Below are 19,472 nucleotides of genomic sequence, written 5' to 3' on the forward strand. Positions count from 1 at the left end.
CAGGTTGAAGCAAAGGTTAGGGCGGTACATTTTGTCCTTAGGCTTCTCAGACAGGCACTCCCTTTTATCCCCAGGGAGGTTTATGCCAGTTGGCGCCCTAGTCAATGGACATCAGGACTACTGTAATCCCCCACAAACAAATATTAAGACTACAGAAAGCTCAGAATGCCGCAGTGAGAACCATCTTTAGTCTAGATCGACGTGCACATGTTTCATCATCGTGCCAAGCATTACATTGGCTGGCCGTGGGGGGTCGGATCAGGATTCAATGTAACATGTTTAGTCTATAAATGCATTAATGGTCCTGCCCAAGGCTATTTAAAAGATCTCACTCAAGTATATATTGACCATCAGGGGGAGACAGAAGATTTTCTGCATCTGGGCCAAAACTATGAAATGCACTTCCATTAGAAATCAGGAGCCTACAGTCAATCCTTCAATTTCAGAGAGCACTAAAGACCCATCTTTTTAGATAGCTTATTTCATCATTCCTATATGAACTATTCTTCTTCTGAATTTGAGTTCAACGTCTGTTCAATTCTGATTTCCATCTGCGCCCCTATACGGTCTTGCGTCATGTGCGCGTTACAAATGAAAAAAATCAAACAAAAAAATCAAATCATCACATAGTGCCACCCGCACTCGCCATGCAGCCTGTGCTCTTTCCACATGCTCTGGGTGGCCCCTGCACGAGTGGGGGTCTTCTCATAGTCACTGCTGTGGCCCTGTAGACTTTTGCATCTTCTGGGTGGCACTGTGAGCTGTGGGGGCACCTGTGATCAATGCTGCATCATTGTCTCAATCTACAGGGCACATTCTTTAGTATTGCACATCTCATGGCCAACATCTTGTCTTCAGGTGATGTCCCCATTGTTATGGGGATAATGCCACTCTCACCGCCTCACTCCAGCAGCTATTTTGTTTTCTGGTGGTGTCCCTGTGACAACGGGGAAACTGCTGCTCTCAGTGCTGCATGCCTGCAGCTTTGTTGTGACTTCTGGCCCACCCCCGGTGCTGGCCTTCATTTGGGCTGCACCGCTGGGCAGCCCAGTCCTTTTCCTCACTTATGCTGCCGAATGGAGCAGCCCGGGACTTCCTACCTCCTTCCCTTCACCTGGGTTGGCCAGCAAGGCCAACCCAGGACTTTTTCTTCAATGCAGCACCCTCCTGTGTGGAGTGGGTGTCTCTGCTCTTCACTTCCCATGCGGCATCTGGCATACCAGCGAGGCGGGCTGTCATACCAGTGAGGCGGGCTGTCAGTGGCACAGCTCGGCATGAAAGCATGGTCTGGGCAACCCATCACACACGGTCCAGGCTGGGCCCTTGAAAGTGCTGGGCCTGTTTGGTCTGGCCCCTGGGCAGGACACCACCCACCAGAGCTGAGCTCTTCCTCACATCAGCAGCTAGGCCCGCTATTTTGGTCTCCAGGGGCTCCCCAGCGCACAGACAAGTGCCATCTATGGATTAGGCTCTGGAGGACCTGCTAGAGGCAGCGACCCCCCAACCCCCCCATCCAAGTAAGTCTTTTCCTTTCTCTCTTATCTAAACTGTCTTTTTTAACTGCCCTTTTTCAAAAATCCTCCTTGGGTTCTTTTCTCCCCTGCCCAACCCAGTCTCGGGCAGGGGAAATCTGTTCTATTGTTCTTTTCTTTTTCTTTTTTTATTAACATTCCATCCAGACCCCAAGACAAACACAGGAAACACACACAGACATTAATAAAACCCTCTACACATTTAATAAAATGCTTGAATTACCCTGGTGTCTGTGTCTTTATTTCTAGGTGTTCCATTAGGAGACAGGCACATTGTCCCTGCTAGCTGGGCCCTTTGAGGCCATGGACTGCACATCACCTGGCATAGAACCATACCCTTACAAGACATGGATGGAGTACTTGAGTGAAGGCTATAAGACTCCTATAGGACATATCTCAGACCCTGCCTCGAAGGTGCCAGAGAAGGAAGAAGAGAAGTCATACATTACTCAGCGCTTCATTTTGGCAACAGCTCATCTCCTGGCAGACGTCATGGTACACAAAGGAAGGTTCCATCTCAGGCCCTTGAAGATGTTAGAAAAAAAGTGTAGAGAATGGGAAAAGTTTGTTGAATGCTATATCTCAGAGAATGATAGTGACAGGACGCAGAGAAGAAGGAGATGGAACTAAGAGCTTGACGAGAATGATGTCTCAAATACTGGCATGGCCCATTCACAGAGAAGAACCAGATAGCCTATTGAGAGTCATTTAAACGAGTCTAGGAAGAGACTGCCATTGAGAAAAACCTGAGAAAACCTCACCCAAGAGAACTAAAACTATAACTGGTGGATTATAAAGGACAGCTTCACAAAATCAAGCAAAGAGGAAGGAATAGTTGCTAATAAGAGTGGGGAAATGTTACATCATCAGACCTACACACTAAGCAACAGGAGATGAAATGCTTTCTGGTACTTCAGAGTTAGAATGCAAAGGTGACATCATCAGTTCTATAACCTATGCAAGGGAGCAGGTAATAGGTCCATGTATGAGTATGGGTATATATAGTAATATCACCATCAGCCCAGGAGGGGATCCCACAGCTTGATGTGTGAATGTGCCAAAAGAAATGCTAATCAAAGAGTGAGAAATACTTGCTGGTAGGAGTGTGTCAAAGGTATTTTCTTTTTTTGACTTTGTTTAAAAGGGTTCACATTTCACACGGATATAGTCACAGACAGTACAGTGCGGCCTTCCAGTGCACTATTCAATGGTAGAATGACGAATAGTATGCATTTAGAGTCCCACGATACACAGCACAATTTCACATGTGCACAAAAATACAGTACAATGAGTACAACATTATTCTACTGTCGATTCGCCACCACCTCACCCATTAGCAGCAGAGTGCCCCAGAATCCCACCTTAAACAGAGGATATTCCTTCTGTCTCTTGGGGGAGCTGGAGCCTCATCACCCTCAGTAGTATGTTCAAATAGGTATAAACAGTCCCTATAATAACATCCTACTCTACTGACAGGGATATCAATATGTATAATACAATAAAGAGTAAGATAACACGTCTTGTTTTACTTACACCCTCACCCATTTGTCCAGTTGTCGAGACCAAGAAATTTAGTAAAAGGGACCCAAATGTCACGTGTTTACTCACAGGAGCAACCGATGTACCATACTCATGATCATCAGTATCGCAGAGCCAATTCATGTCTGTCAACCACTGCCTAGTAGTATGGGAGGGGGCGTTGGGCGGGGTTAGTCCACTTTAACAGAATAGACCTATGTGCCATTATCATACCTGTAGCTAATAATTTCCGATAATTCTTTGGTAGTCGTGGGAACCAGCCAAGCATGCAGCATAGTACATCACAAGACACCTCATTGCCTAGCATCTGTATAAATATAGCCATCACGTCACGCCAAAAGTCTTGTGACTTGGGGCATGACCATATCATATGCGTCAAGTTTGCAGACTCTTCACACTACCTTGGGCATCTATCATCTTTAGTGAGGTCAAACAACCTAAGGCGCGAGGGGCCCAAGTACACACTGTGCAAGGTCTTAAATTGTATGAGCCTATGTCTAGTATTTACAGCCCCATTATGCGTACACGCACACATAGCAGCCCACTGCTCACAACTTCGTGGAAATTTGTATTTTGTATTTGTATTTATTTGGCTTATATAGCACTTCATACCAAATAGCAATAGCAATAGCATGGAAATAGAAATAGCAATCCCTGCACCACCCTCCCACTTTGCTTTACATCCAAAGTCTGTCTTTGGGGTGCCCTGCTCTACTGCACATTGATAGAAGAAACGTGATGTTTCGCGTTAGCTGAATTCAAAAAGTACGGATTAAAATGAAATGATCTGGAAAAAAATACCTAATGAGAAATTACCTCATTTTTTTAGGTCAAATGTATTGTTAATAATCCAGGGGCTGTCCCCTGTCTACCTTACTTCACACTACCTCCAACTATCACCTTACAGAACATCTATATATTATTAAAAATGTAAAACAAATCCAAACAAATTCGACCAAATAAATTTGGTTATTTCTCATTAAGTATTTTTGAATTTGATTATTTGTGCGGATACCAAAGTACTGCAACAGAGGGACACTCTGTGAGGCTGCCCGCACTCGAAAATACTGTGATCTACCGCAGAACTCCTGCCACACCTTCTCTTCAAATCGATCTTGTCACAAAGCCCTCATCTGCATATACATCAAACTGTGTCAAAGGTATTTTTAATGGCCCTTTAGCCTGCTGGGGCTGTAAGTTGGAAATATCTGAGTTAAAACTCAGTCAAAACGGTACTGTAAACCAAAGGGGAACTACTGACTGGTAGAAAATGCCAAAAAGCAGCTTGAAACTACAATCCTGAGAGTGTTATTTGAGTAAATAGGTGTATGGGGAGATTTATCCCTGAGAGTTGACATTAGAGTAGGATTCCTGGCGAAGAGTATCTATGGTCTCTCAGACAGGTCATAATCCCTTCTGGTAACTTTTAGAATAGCTATCCCTATTGGGTTTTAGTTGTACAGTCTAGACCATATAGAATATAATACCACTCATTTTGTTATGAATAATGAAACGGTTGGATTTACATCGGACCGGTAAGATTTGTGAACTGCAGGTCGCAACTTCAAATAAGGGCAAGGACAACTCAGCCTTTCATCCGATAAATGAGTAGCAACTTTGGTTGGGATGGTTAATGTATGAAAATATGTTCGATGTACAGTGCTTAGGCGTAATCGCTATATAAATAGATCATTATCATTATTCTGTTGCTATTGTCCTCATACACACTACTCACTAAGTCCTGCCTATTGGATAGCATGCCATGCATCTTTGGTTTGTTTCAGGGGGTAGCAACAGAATGCTTACATCCACCGATTTGGGGTTTTAGGGCATACAGAAAATGACCCCGTCTAGGGCTGTTTATTACTGTTACTACGTATGTTGTAGGCCTGTGTTTACATGTTCCTATGGCTATATTGTGTAGGGCAATTTGTCTAAACCACAGTTTGAGGGAAAATTCCAAATCTCATCATTAGTTCAAGTCTTATAAGGGAGTGTGAAACAAATATTTGCACTGAGCATGTTGGCTTACAATTGCAGATTTGCGTGCTTCGATTTGTGGTAACTCTACTTGACATTGGTGCCTTTGTGCTGTTTTGATCATTGTTTTCTGGCACGTCATTATCTTTGCAAGTCAACTCAGGACATGTCACAGTATGCAACGCATCTACAAATGTCACTGGTTTATAGGAGCCATTTGGGATATCACTGTGTGGGATCTCAACTGCTAGATAGCTTTACAAATGGCATAAGGAACGATAACCAATCTCTACAGTGAGTATACAATTGTGTCAAGCTAGCATCCATGTGTTGAATGTGTATAAAGATCCAGCTCTCATCACCTGCTGCCAATTCTTTCTAGGGCATTAAGGTCTATTTAGTATGTGGCCTTCTCCTTTAAATTCTAAAGTGTAGTAAGGAGACTGTGCAGCTGGCCATTCAGGTATATAATGGTGCAGAGGGTGGTTCTAGTTTTCAGAGAAACATGCGTCCATGCGTGTTGGCACTCTAGACATTCCAGTGAAAGTTTCAAGAGCTACAATCTGTTTGCTAGAAGTAGAGGCAAATAAGTAATGAATTCTGCCAGGAGGTCACAAGCTGGCAACCAAATTGCTTGCCAACTGTGCTCAATGGTTGCTTGTCTTCAGTGTAATTACTTCCTGAAATGTTCTTGAGTGTTGTGGGCTTCACACCGTAGATTAGGGAAACAATCTCTCTGTGGAAAGGGTGAACGTCAAAACAAAGGGAACAGGGCTAACGTAAAGGCATTCTTTCTTCAAATACACTTATACAAAGAAATGTGTAGTAAAAAAAGAATCTCTTACAATATATAAGGGGCTGGGCTTGGTTTTGCCCAACTGAAATGACCTAATGGTGTCCCATGCTTGTCTTCAGTTGTTGGCTTGCAAAGTTCCTAAACTCGTGTTGATTGAGTACAGCACTAAGGACCTCTGTGGCTGGATTGTGCAATCCCTGGAAAAGTCAGTAGGACTCCTCCAGGTGGCTGAAATCACTCCACCCTTGAAATCCATTTCTGGGGCCTCAGAGTTAGACTGGGGTGACTTCTGCCTGTTAAACACCTCCATGATTTAGGATCCTGGTCCACGGGACACCGACTTGTTGATTACTCGCATCATATTCTCCCTATCCCCTGGTGGGACCGCATCATATTATACCTCTACTTAGTGCCTATAGATTCTGTCCTGGACCTTCTGAAAGATACAGCTATTTTACCAACTATTGTCCACCTAAACCTCCCTCCCTGTTCTCCTTAAGTAGGAGTACCTGTTTTGTTTCTGCACTTGCTGGAATAGTAGATGTCTCTCCCTCTCTAGCTTCTCTCTTTTCTTTGCAAGGATGGTATTGGTGGTACTTAGCTTCACCTGCCGCTCATGTGCACACCATACAGATTTGGGCCTAAGGTGTCCAAGCCACCCAGGAAACCCATGCATTTCTGAAAAGAGGACACCCATGGGAATCCACAGAGGTCTGACTTGCGCAAATCGGCCCAGAATTTATTACCCAGTACCCCCGGCAAATTCCAAAATGTGGTGAAAAAAACACAATTTGCACACATTTCACTTGGGTCAACCACGAAACACGCCGTCAACAACACATGGCCTACCGTCCCATGTTCCCACAGGTGTCCCAACAAAAAAGGTACCTCACATGTGTGGATGCACCTACCTGGGCAAAAAGGTAAAAGCCTAAAACACGGGTAACCCCAAATCTTTTTGCAGAGCAGATTTTCAGTAATTTGGCTCATATGCACACCATACAGATTTAGGCCTGCGGTGTCCAAGCCACCAAGGAAAACTGAGAACCCCATGCATTTCTGAAAAGAATACACCCGTGGGAATCCACAGAGGTCTGACTTGCTGTAATGTCTTTTTTCGGAACTTGTCTCTTTCATCAAACTCAAGTATCAATCACACAAGTTGTTACCCACCTCAAGACGTGCTTGGTAACTGGATCCGAAAATGTTGAAGAGAAGACAATGAGGTTCCTCCTAGGGACCCCTATCCCTCCGACTCCAAGAGTCAGGACGCACAGGAACCCCCAGGGAAAACCCCCAATGGGGGAAAAAACCCTGTGTCGGGCTGCTAGGGTTCGTAGAGTCCTGAAACCAGCCGGAATAAACTTCCTCTGTTCAGGCAAGGAGATGATCGTCAATGGACCCGTAGAAATGAAAACTGTGTAGAATAATACACAAAGTGACAGGCTGGTGAATACAAGGAGTGGAAGTAAGAGAAATAAAAGTAGACAAAAAACACGGATTACCTGGGTCTTATCCGGTCTATCTTAAGGTAAGAACAAGACGAAGCAGGAATTCTGTCCTGATTCTATAGGGCTACAGAAGGATAAGTTGGTTAACCTTCCAATAGTATGTTACAAACTGTCTTACTACCTAAAAGTGCCTCCATTACCGTCTTTGTGATTGCAACAAAGAGTAATCCCTGTCCTGTACTTCCGGGTAGAATATCCTACTGATTCCGTGGCTATGGCTGGGGTCGGAACTGCTATTGTAAAGATAACAAAAATAGCAAAGAATAACTAATAAAAGTATCCATCGGAGATAATGAGTAAGTGGAGAGAAACAGACCACTGAGCGTAGTGTACCTGTGAAAATCACAAAAGGAACGAGGAAGATTCGTAATGAAGAAAGAACCTTTGTCTGCAAGCCCGGTGGGGTTTTCTAGCGTAAAATAAGAATACACAAATAATTAAGAGAACAGCGTTAAGAGGATGTTAGTAAGGAGTAGGAAATAGTGGTTAAGGCAGATGGAGATCTACGCGAAACTTATGGAGCGTACAGCTTGTCGTAAAGAGAGAAGCAACGCGTCTTGCGACGGGTTGGGTGTCCGGATATACTGTGCGGAAGTCAGGGGGCGTGGTCAACCTTCGGTTGAGATCTGGAGAGAACGCTAGAGCGTTACAGCCCGTTCCGTAGATACCCGGAAGTGTTTGAGCCGTGTTTGAGAGTCGGCAAAACACTGCCGAGACCAAATTAGGTGTAACAGTATGCCCCTTCTCAGATCCAGTCCCCCCTGGTTTTCCCGGGTGTCTCATATGAAAACGTTTTAACAGTTTAGGTGCATGTATTGCAGATTTCGGTTCCCAAGTTCGCTCAGAGGCGGTGTAGCCTTTCCAGTTGACCAAATATTGGAGTCTCCCATGGTGCAGCCGGGAGTCACAAATATCTGAAACCTCATATTCTGGTCCTGTAGGCGTAAAAACAGGAGCAGGCCGAGCGGAGACATGGGGGTGAAAGACACTCTGTCGGTCAGGTTTCAATTGAGAAACATGAAAAACTGGGTGGATACGTGCCCATGTCTTAGGAAGTTTCAGTTTGAATGCCTCAGTGCCCATGGGAGCCACCACCCGAAAAGGGCCCATAAATTTAGGTGAGAGTTTAGATGGTCTCAGATGTCGTGGGAGAAACCTAGAAGAAAGCCAAACCCAATCCCCGGGTTTCAATCCTGGAGCAGGGGTTCGATGTTGGTCTGCATACCGTTTCACCCTGTCCTGGGTGTTCTTTAGAGCCTCCTTAGCAATTTCTTGGCCAAGGTGGATCTGTTTTAATAAAGAGTCTACATCTGGAATCTTATTATCCTCTGCTCTCTTCACAGGAAACACTGTGGGGTGAAAACCATAAGTACAAAAGAATGGCGATGTTTTGATAGCAGAGTGGTAGGAATTGTTGTAGGCATATTCAGCAATTGGTAACAAGTCCTTCCAATTGTCATGTGCAGCAGAAATGTAGTTCCTCAAGTAACCTTCTAGAGTTTGGTTAAGTTTCTCTGTTTGACCATTAGTTTGTAGGTGATAACCCGAACTTAAGGCCCGAGTAATCCCCAGTCTTTGGCAAATATGTTTCCAGTATCTAGACGTATACTGGGATCCTCAATCAGAAATGATGGTATCAGGTAAACCATGTAAGGAGAATACCCGGGTAACAAAGATACGTGCCATAACTGCTGCCGATGGTAAAGCTGCCAACGGGAAGAAATGAGCCTGTTTGGTGAAAGAATCAATAACTACCATGATGGTGGAACATCCTCCAGACACGGGTAGATCGACAATAAAATCAGTTGAGATTATTTGCCAGGGTCGAACAGGCAATGGCATTTTTACTAATGAACCAAATGGAGAATGTCTGGGGCTTTTGGATTCTAAACAGCAGCGACAAGATTCCACATAACTTCGAATGTCCTCTTTAAGAGATGGCCACCAAAAGTCACGGGAAATCAATTCATAAGTGGTAGCATATCCACGATGCCCAGCCTTTTTAGAATCATGACACATGTTCAACACTTCTCTTTGTAAAGATTTAGTAGGAACATAGACTTGCTTGCCCCTGAAATAACACCCTTCCTTTTCTGACATGTTGTTTTGTTCATTTTTAGTGAGTGATTTAAGAGAGGAAGGGCCAGAATGTTGTTCAAGACGGTGTACAAAACTGGGAGTTTTAACCAAACTCATCGCTAGGCAAGGAAAGATGCGTTCAGGTCTGGTAGCCCGATTGCAGATCCCATCTTTCCGAGACAGAGCATCAGCCTGCAAATTATTTCTCCCAGGGATAAAGGTGAAAATAATTCTAAATGGGGAAAAGAAGTGAGCCCATCTAGCCTGACGGCTATTACAGGTTTGTGCGTATTGCAGAATCCAGAGATTTTGATGGTCGGTTCTCATTTCAGTGGGATGTACAGCTCCCAATAGTAAATGCCTCCATTCCTCAAAAGATCTTTTAATTGCCAGAAGTTCCTTTTCAAGCACGGTGTAATTCAATTCTGCTGGTGAAAGGGTTTTGGATAGATAGGCAATAGGTCGTTCTGTATCTTGCTCATCCTTTTGTAAAAGGACCGCTCCTAAAGCATACTGAGATGCATCTGTTTCGATGATAAATCCCCGGGATTGATCCGGAGACTTAAGGATGGGTGCTGTGGCAAAGCGTCTTTTTAGAGTATCAAACGCCTTTTGTGTAAGCTCAGTCCAAAGATATGGAACACCCTTCTTCAACAGACTGGTAAGAGGTTGCGTTAGAGTAGAAAAGTTAGGAATAAACCAACGGTAGAAATTTGAGAATCCCACAAATCTTTGAATGTCTTTACATGAGTTGGGAATCGGCCAATCCTGAACAGCCGTGACTTTTTCCGGATCCATGGCAATGCCTTGAGCTGACAAAATATAACCCAAATACGTTACTTTAGGTTGGTGAAAAGAACACTTTTCAAAGTTACATTGAAGATGGTTATTCAGTAGTCTTTGCAAGACTTCTTTGACTTGAACCTTGTGTTCCGACCTGTCCTTAGAAAATACCAAGATGTCATCAAGGTAAACTATTACATAATGTAACAGTAAATCTGAAAATAAATGATCCATAAATCGTTGGAAAATCGCTGGAGCATTAGATAGTCCAAAAGGCATGACTTGATACTGAAAATGTCCAAAGGGTGTCCGGAAGGCAGTTTTCCACTCATCCCCCTTTCTTATTTTGATTAGATGATAGGCCCCCTTAAGATCCAATTTAGTATAAATACTTGCTCCTTTGACGGCTTCCAAGATATCTGGGATCAAGGGCATAGGATACCTATCGGGGATGGTGATTTTATTTAACCCTCTGAAATCTATACAAGGTCTCAGTTCCGTAGAATTTCTTTTTGGAAAGAAGAAGAGAGAAGCTGCGGCCGGAGAGGTGGATTCCGTGATCAAGCCGTTCTTCAAGTTGGTATCTAAATAATCTCTCAAAACCGCCTTCTCAGAAGTGGACAAAATGTACATCCTGCCAAAGGGCAAAGGTTGTTCTGGAATGAGTTCGATAGCGCAGTCATCTCTTCGGTGAGGTGGTAATTGAGTATATTCCACCGGGGAGAAAACGACGGAAAATTCTTGATATTCAGTAGGGAGGCCTGCTACAAAATTGAGAGAAGTTACTGATCCACAAATACCCTGTCTAGGGGTTTCAGCTTGAGAAGAGACGTCCACAGATCTCTCCTCTGAATGACTGATACAATGAGTTAAACAGAACTCAGATCCCCAAAAAAATGACCCAGCCGCCCAATTTATAAAAGGGTTATGCTTTCGAAGCCATGGTAATCCTAGTATAATGGGGTAATGGGCTGCACGTATGATGTCCAAAGAAACAGACTCCTGATGGGTCGCAATACACATGGATATAGGGATAGTTTGACTGATAATAGGGCCAGAGATGACAGGGCTACCATCAACACTCTCTACCGGAACAGCCTCTGTCTTGGTAATTCTGGGTACATGATGTTGTACAGCCCAGCCATCGTCGACAAAAAGTCCGGCTGCGCCACAATCCAGTAAGGCTGATACTTCCGGTAGGACCTGGTTTCCAAACTTCAAAATAACACGTAATACCAACATGTTTGAGACTGAGGGAGTAATGCCTTGAAAAGTCTGCAAGAGATTGGAGGAACCTAATTTTGTGTCAGGATCCCGGACCGTGGTTCCTCCTACGGCCAGGCGTTGGTGTTTCCCAACTTCCGTGGAGGGGCCACGGTACATTCTTGTACCATATGGGAATTAGAGCCGCAATACATACAAAGACCCTGTAACCTTCTACGAGCCCTCTCGTCTGGTGAAAGGGGACCTCTCCCTGTTGCACCCAACTGCATGGGTTCCTCAGAACTAGATCCCTTATTAGTAGAGACCGGAGCAGAAAAGGTACGAGTAAATCTTCCCTTACGTCTTTCACTACTTCTTTCTTTCAACCTATAATCTATCTGCATAACTAAAGTAATGAATTCAGTAAGCGATGTTGGGCGAGGGACCCTAGAAATCCCGTCCTTCAACTCCTCCGAAAGACCCCTCCTAAACAAAGTAACTTGGGCGTCATCTGACCAATTGGATTCACTAGCAATCTGTCGAAATTTAGTGATATATGTCAATAAGTCCTGACTTCCCTGCCTAAGGTCAAGCAGATGTTCCTGAGCAGCTATTCTTATCTCTTGCCTTCCAAACATTGACTTCACACTGTTGCAAAAAGCAGGATAGGAATCGAGAATGATGTTGTTAGTCGTAACCAACGGAGTCGCCCTGGCAAGAGCTGGGCCCACCATTTGGGAAATCATATATCCCACTCGATCGCGATCAGTGTGAAAAAAGGCATTCTTAAAAGAAAACTGAATCGAACAAGCATCAAGGAACTCTTTGATCTTGTGAGGATTTCCATCAAATTGTCCCCCAGGCAAGGGTCCCTGAGGGACTTCAGAACAATGAGGGACTCTACTTACAGCTGATTGTTGAGCTGCAATTTGAGCGGCCTGTTGCTGATTCTGTTGTGTTTGTCGTAGATTGGCATTCTCCTGTTTGAGGTTCTGTATCTCTGCAGTTAAAGACTGTACTGCTGCTATTAACTGTTGAATCTGTTGATCCATGGTAAATAACAACTTGTAAACCGATATTCAGTTCTAGGCCAATTGGGCGTTGCTTACTGTAATGTCTTTTTTCGGAACTTGTCTCTTTCATCAAACTCAAGTATCAATCACACAAGTTGTTACCCACCTCAAGACTTGCTTGGTAACTGGATCCGAAAATGTTGAAGAGAAGACAATGAGGTTCCTCCTAGGGACCCCTATACCTCCGACTCCAAGAGTCAGGACGCACAGGAACCCCCAGGGAAAACCCCCAATGGGGGAAAAAACCCTGTGTCGGGCTGCTAGGGTTCGTAGAGTCCTGAAACCAGCCGGAATAAACTTCCTCTGTTCAGGCAAGGAGATGATCGTCAATGGACCCGTAGAAATGAAAACTGTAGAATAATAAACAAAGTGACAGGCTGGTGAATACAAGGAGTGGAAGTAAGAGAAATAAAAGTAAACAAAAAACACGGATTACCTGGGTCTTATCCGGTCTATCTTAAGGTAAGAACAAGACGAAGCAGGAATTCTGTCCTGATTCTATAGGGCTACAGAAGGATAAGTTGGTTAACCTTCCAATAGTATGTTACAAACTGTCTTACTACCTAAAAGTGCCTCCCTTACCGTCTTTGTGATTGCAACATAGAGAAATCCCTGTCCTGTACTTCCGGGTAGAATATCCTACTGATTCCGTGGCTATGGCTGGGGTCGGAACTGCTATTGTAAAGATAACAAAAATAACAAAGAATAACTAATAAAAGTATCCATCGGAGATAATGAGTAAGTGGAGAGAAACAGACCACTGAGCGTAGTGTACCTGTGGAAATTACAAAAGGAACGAGGAAGATTCGTAATGAAGAAAGAACCTTTGTCTGCAAGCCCGGCGGGGTTTTCTAGCGTAAAATAAGAATACACAAATAATTAAGAGAACAGTGTTAAGAGGATGATAGTAAGGAGTAGGAAATAGTGGTTAAGGCAGATGGAGATCTACGCGAAACTTACGGAGCGTACAGCTTGTCGTAAAGAGAGAAGCAACGCGTCTTGCGATGGGTTGGGTGTCCGGATATACTGTGCGGAAGTCAGGGGGCGTGGTCAACCTTCGGTTGAGATCTGGAGAGAACGCTAGAGCGTTACAGCCCGTTCCGTAGATACCCGGAAGTGTTTGAGCCGTGTTTGAGAGTCGGCAAAACACTGCAGAAACCAAATTAGGTGTAACAGTATGCCCCTTCTCAGATCCAGTCCCCCCTGGTTTTCCCGGGTGTCTCATATGAAAACGTTTTAACAGTTTAGGTGCATGTATTGCAGATTTCGGTTCCCAAGTTCGCTCAGAGGCGGTGTAGCCTTTCCAGTTGACCAAATATTGGAGTCTCCCATGGTGCAGCCGGGAGTCACAAATATCTGAAACCTCATATTCTGGTCCTGTAGGCGTAAAAACAGGAGCAGGCCGAGCGGAGACATGGGGGTGAAAGACACTCTGTCGGTCAGGTTTCAATTGAGAAACATGAAAAACTGGGTGGATACGTGCCCATGTCTTAGGAAGTTTCAGTTTGAATGCCTCAGTGCCACCACCCGAAAAGGGCCCATAAATTTAGGTGAGAGTTTAGATGGTCTCAGATGTCGTGGGAGAAACCTAGAAGAAAGCCAAACCCAATCTCCGGGTTTCAATCCTGGAGCAGGGGTTCGATGTTGGTCTGCATACCGTTTCACCCTGTCCTGGGTGTTCTTTAGAGCCTCCTTAGCAATTTCTTGGCCAAGGTGGATCTGTTTTAATAAAGAGTCTACATCTGGAATCTTATTATCCTCTGCTCTCTTCACAGGAAACACTGTGGGGTGAAAACCATAAGTACAAAAGAATGGCGATGTTTTGATAGCAGAGTGGTAGGAATCGTTGTAGGCATATTCAGCAATTGGTAACAAGTCCTTCCAATTGTCATGTGCAGCAGAAATGTAGTTCCTCAAGTAACCTTCTAGAGTTTGGTTAAGTTTCTCTGTTTGACCATTAGTTTGTAGGTGATAACCCGAACTTAAGGCCCGAGTAATCCCGTCTTTGGCAAATATGTTTCCAGTATCTAGACGTATACTGGGATCCTCGATCCGAAATGATGGTATCAGGTAAACCATGTAAGGAGAATACCCGGGTAACAAAGATACGTGCCATAACTGCTGCCGATGGTAAAGCTGCCAACGGGAAGAAATGAGCCTGTTTGGTGAAAGAATCAATAACTACCATGATGGTGGAACATCCTCCAGACACGGGTAGATCGACAATAAAATCAGTTGAGATTATTTGCCAGGGTCGAACAGGCAATGGCATTTTTACTAATGAACCAAATGGAGAATGTCTGGGGCTTTTGGATTCTAAACAGCAGCGACAAGATTCCACATAACTTCGAATGTCCTCTTTAAGAGATGGCCACCAAAAGTCACGGGAAATCAATTCATAAGTGGTAGCATATCCACGATGCCCAGCCGTTTTAGAATCATGACACATGTTCAACACTTCTCTTTGTAAAGATTTAGTAGGAACATAGACTTGCTTGCCCCTGAAATAACACCCTTCCTTTTCTGACAGGTTGTTTTGTTCATTTTTAGTGAGTGATTTAAGAGAGGAAGGGCCAGAATGTTGTTCAAGACGGTGTACAAAACTGGGAGTTTTAACCAAACTCATCGCTAGGCAAGGAAAGATGCGTTCAGGTCTGGTAGCCCGATTGCAGATCCCATCTTTCCGAGACAGAGCATCAGCCTGCAAATTATTTCTCCCAGGGATAAAGGTGAAAATAATTCTAAATGGGGAAAAGAAGTGAGCCCATCTAGCCTGATGGCTATTACAGGTTTGTGCGTATTGCAGAATCCGGAGATTTTGATGGTCGGTTCTCACTTCAGTGGGATGTACAGCTCCCAATAGTAAATGCCTCCATTCCTCAAAAGATCTTTTAATTGCCAGAAGTTCCTTTTCAAGCACGGTGTAATTCACTTCTGCTGGTGAAAGGGTTTTGGATAGATAGGCAATAGGTCGTTCTGTATCTTGCTCATCCTTTTGTAAAAGGACCGCTCCTAAAGCCTACTGAGATGCATCTGTTTCGATGATAAATCCCCGGGATTGATCCGGAGACTTAAGGATGGGTGCTGTGGCAAAGCGCCTTTTTAGAGTATCAAACGCCTTTTGTGTAAGCTCAGTCCAAAGATATGGAACACCCTTCTTCAACAGATTGGTAAGAGGTTGCGTTAGAGTAGAAAAGTTAGGAATAAACCAACGGTAGAAATTTGAGAATCCCACAAATCTTTGAATGTCTTTACATGAGTTGGGAATCGGCCAATCCTGAACAGCCGTGACTTTTTCCGGATCCATGGCAATGCTTTGAGCTGACAAAATATAACCCAAATACGTTACTTTGGGTTGGTGAAAAGAACACTTTTCAAAGTTACATTGAAGATGGTTATTCAGTAGTCTTTGCAAGACTTCTTTGACTTGAACCTTGTGTTCCGACCTGTCCTTAGAAAATACCAAGATGTCATCAAGGTAAACTATTACATAATGTAACAGTAAATCTGAAAATAAATGATCCATAAATCGTTGGAAAATCACTGGAGCATTAGATAGTCCAAAAGGCATGACTTGATACTGAAAATGTCCAAAGGGTGTCCGGAAGGCAGTTTTCCACTCATCCCCCTTTCTTATTCTGATTAGATGATAGGCCCCCTTAAGATCCAATTTAGTATAAATACTTGCTCCTTTGACGGCTTCCAAGATATCTGGGATCAAGGGCATAGGATACCTATCGGGGATGGTGATTTTATTTAACCCTCTGAAATCTATACAAGGTCTCAGTTCCGTAGAATTTCTTTTTGGAACGAAGAAGAGAGAAGCTGCGGCCGGAGAGGTGGATTCCGTGATCAAGCCGTTCTTCAAGTTGGTATCTAAATAATCTCTCAAAACCTCCTTCTCAGAAGTGGACAAAATGTACATCCTGCCAAAGGGCAAAGGTTGTTCTGGAATGAGTTCGATAGCGCAGTCATCTCTTCGGTGAGGTGGTAATTGAGTATATTCCACCGGGGAGAAAACCACGGAAAATTCTTGATATTCAGTAGGGAGGCCTGCTACAAAATTGAGAGAAGTTACTGGTCCACAAATACCCTGTCTAGGGGTTTGAGCTTGAGAAGAGACGTCCACAGATCTCTCCTCTGAATGACTGATACAATGAGTTAAACAGAACTCAGATCCCCAAAAAAATGACCCAGCCGCCCAATTTATAAAAGGGTTATGCTTTCGAAGCCATGGTAATCCTAGTATAATGGTGTAATGGGCTGCACGTATGATGTCCAAAGAAACAGACTCCTGATGGGTCGCAATACACATGGATATAGGGATAGTTTAACTGATAATAGGGCCAGAGATGAGAGGGCTACCATCAACACTCTCTACCGGAACAGCCTCTGTCTTGGTAATTCTGGGTACATGATGTTGTACAGCCCAGCCATCGTCGACAAAAAGTCCGGCTGTGCAACAATCCAGTAAGGCTGATACTTCCGGTAGGACCTGGTTTCCAAACTTCAAAATACACGTAATACCAACATGTTTGAGGCTGAGGGAGTAATGCCTTGAAAAGTCTGCAAGAGATTGGAGGAACCTAATTTTGTGTCAGGATCCCGGACCGTGGTTCCTCCTACGGCCAGGCGTTGGCGTTTCCCAACTTCTGTGGAGCGGCCACGGTACATTCTTGTACCATATGGGAATTAGAGCCGCAATACATACAAAGACCCTGTAACCTTCTACGAGCTCTCTCGTCTGGTGAAAGGGGACCTCTCCCTGTTGCACCAAACTGCATGGGTTCCTCAGAACTAGATCCCTTATTAGTAGAGACCGGAGCAGAAAAGGTACGAGTAAATCTTCCCTTACGTCTTTCACTACTTCTTTCTTTCAACCTATAATCTATCTGCATAACTAAAGAAATGAATTCAGTAAGGGATGTTGGGCGAGGGACCCTAGAAATCTCGTCCTTCAACTCCTCCGAAAGACCCCTCGTAAACAAAGTAACTTGGGCGTCATCTGACCAATTGGATTCACTAGCAATCTGTCGAAATTTAGTGATATATGTCAATAAGTCCTGACTTCCCTGCCTAAGGTCAAGCAGATGTTCCTGAGCAGCTATTCTTATCTCTTGCCTTCCAAACATTGACTTCACACTGTTGCAAAAAGCAGGATAGGAATCGAGAATGATGTTGTTAGTCGTAACCAACGGAGTCGCCCAGGCAAGAGCTGGGCCCACCATTTGGGAAATCATATATTCCACTCGATCGCGATCAGTGTGAAAAAAGGCATTCTTAAAAGAAAACTGAATCGAACAGGCATCAAGGAACTCTTTGATCTTGTGAGGATTTCCATCAAATTGTCCCCCAGGCAAGGGTCCCGGAGGGACTTCAGAACAATGAGGGACTCTACTTACAGCTGATTGTTGAGCTGCAATTTGAGCGGCCTATTGCTGATTCTGTTGTGTTTGTCCTAGATTGGCATTCTCCTGTTTGAGGTTCTGTACCTCTGCAGTTAAAGACTGTACTGCTGCTATTAACTGTTGAATCTGTTGATCCATGGTAAATAACAACTTGTAAACCGATATTCAGTTCTAGGCCAATTGGGCGTTGCTTACTGTAATGTCTTTTTTCGGAACTTGTCTCTTTCATCAAACTCAAGTATCAATCACACAAGTTGTTACCCACCTTAAGACTTGCTTGGTAACTGGATCTGAAAATGTTGAAGAGAAGACAATGAGGTTCCTCCTAGGGACCCCTATACCTCCGACTCCAAGAGTCAGGACGCACAGGAACCCCCAGGGAAAACCCCCAATGGGGGAAAAAAACCTGTGTCGGGCTGCTAGGGTTCGTAGAGTCCTGAGACCAGCCGGAATAAACTTCCTCTGTTCAGGCAAGGAGATGATCGTCAATGGACCCGTAGAAATGAAAACTGTGTAGAATAATACACAAAGTGACAGGCTGGTGAATACAAGGAGTGGAAGTAAGAGAAATAAAAGTAAACAAAAAACACGGATTACCTGGGTCTTATCCGGTCTATCTTAAGGTAAGAACAAGACGAAGCAGGAATTCTGTCCTGATTCTATAGGGCTACAGAAGGATAAGTTAGTTAACCTTCCAATAGTATGTTACAAACTGTCTTACTACCTAAAAGTGCCTCCCTTACCGTCTTTGTGATTGCAACAAAGAGAAATCCCTGTCCTGTACTTCCGGGTAGAATATCCTACTGATTCCGTGGCTATGGCTGGGGTCAGAACTGCTATTGTAAAGATAACAAAAATAACAAAGAATAACTAATAAAAGTATCCATCGGAGATAATGAGTAAGTGGAGAGAAACAGACCACTGAGCGTAGTGTACCTGTGGAAATTACAAAAGGAACGAGGAAGATTCGTAATGAAGAAAGAACCTTTGTCTGCAAGCCCGGCGGGGTTTTCTAGCGTAAAATAAGAATACACAAATAATTAAGAGAACAGCGTTAAGAGGATGATAGTAAGGAGTAGGAAATAGTGGTTAAGGCAGATGGAGATCTACGCGAAACTTACGGAGCGTACAGCTTGTCGTAAAGAGAGAAGCAACGCGTCTTGCGACGGGTTGGGTGTCCGGATATACTGTGCGGAAGTCAGGGGGCGTGGTCAACCTTCGGTTGAGATCTGGAGAGAACGCTAGAGCGTTACAGCCCGTTCCGTAGATACCCGGAAGTGTTTGAGCCGTGTTTGAGAGTCGGCAAAACACTGCAGAGACCAAATTAGGTGTAACAGTATGCCCCTTCTCAGATCCAGTCCCCCCTGGTTTTCCCGGGTGTCTCATATGAAAACGTTTTAACAGTTTAGGTGCATGTATTGCAGATTTCGGTTCCCAAGTTCGCTCAGAGGCGGTGTAGCCTTTCCAGTTGACCAAATATTGGAGTCTCCCATGGTGCAGCCGGGAGTCACAAATATCTGAAGCCTCATATTCTGGTCCTGTAGGCGTAAAAACAGGAGCAGGCCGAG

The sequence above is a fragment of the Ambystoma mexicanum genome, chromosome 6q, assembly GCF_040938575.1.
Source record: "Ambystoma mexicanum isolate Mex_15411 chromosome 6q, UKY_AmexF1_1, whole genome shotgun sequence".
NCBI lineage: Eukaryota > Metazoa > Chordata > Amphibia > Caudata > Ambystomatidae > Ambystoma > Ambystoma mexicanum.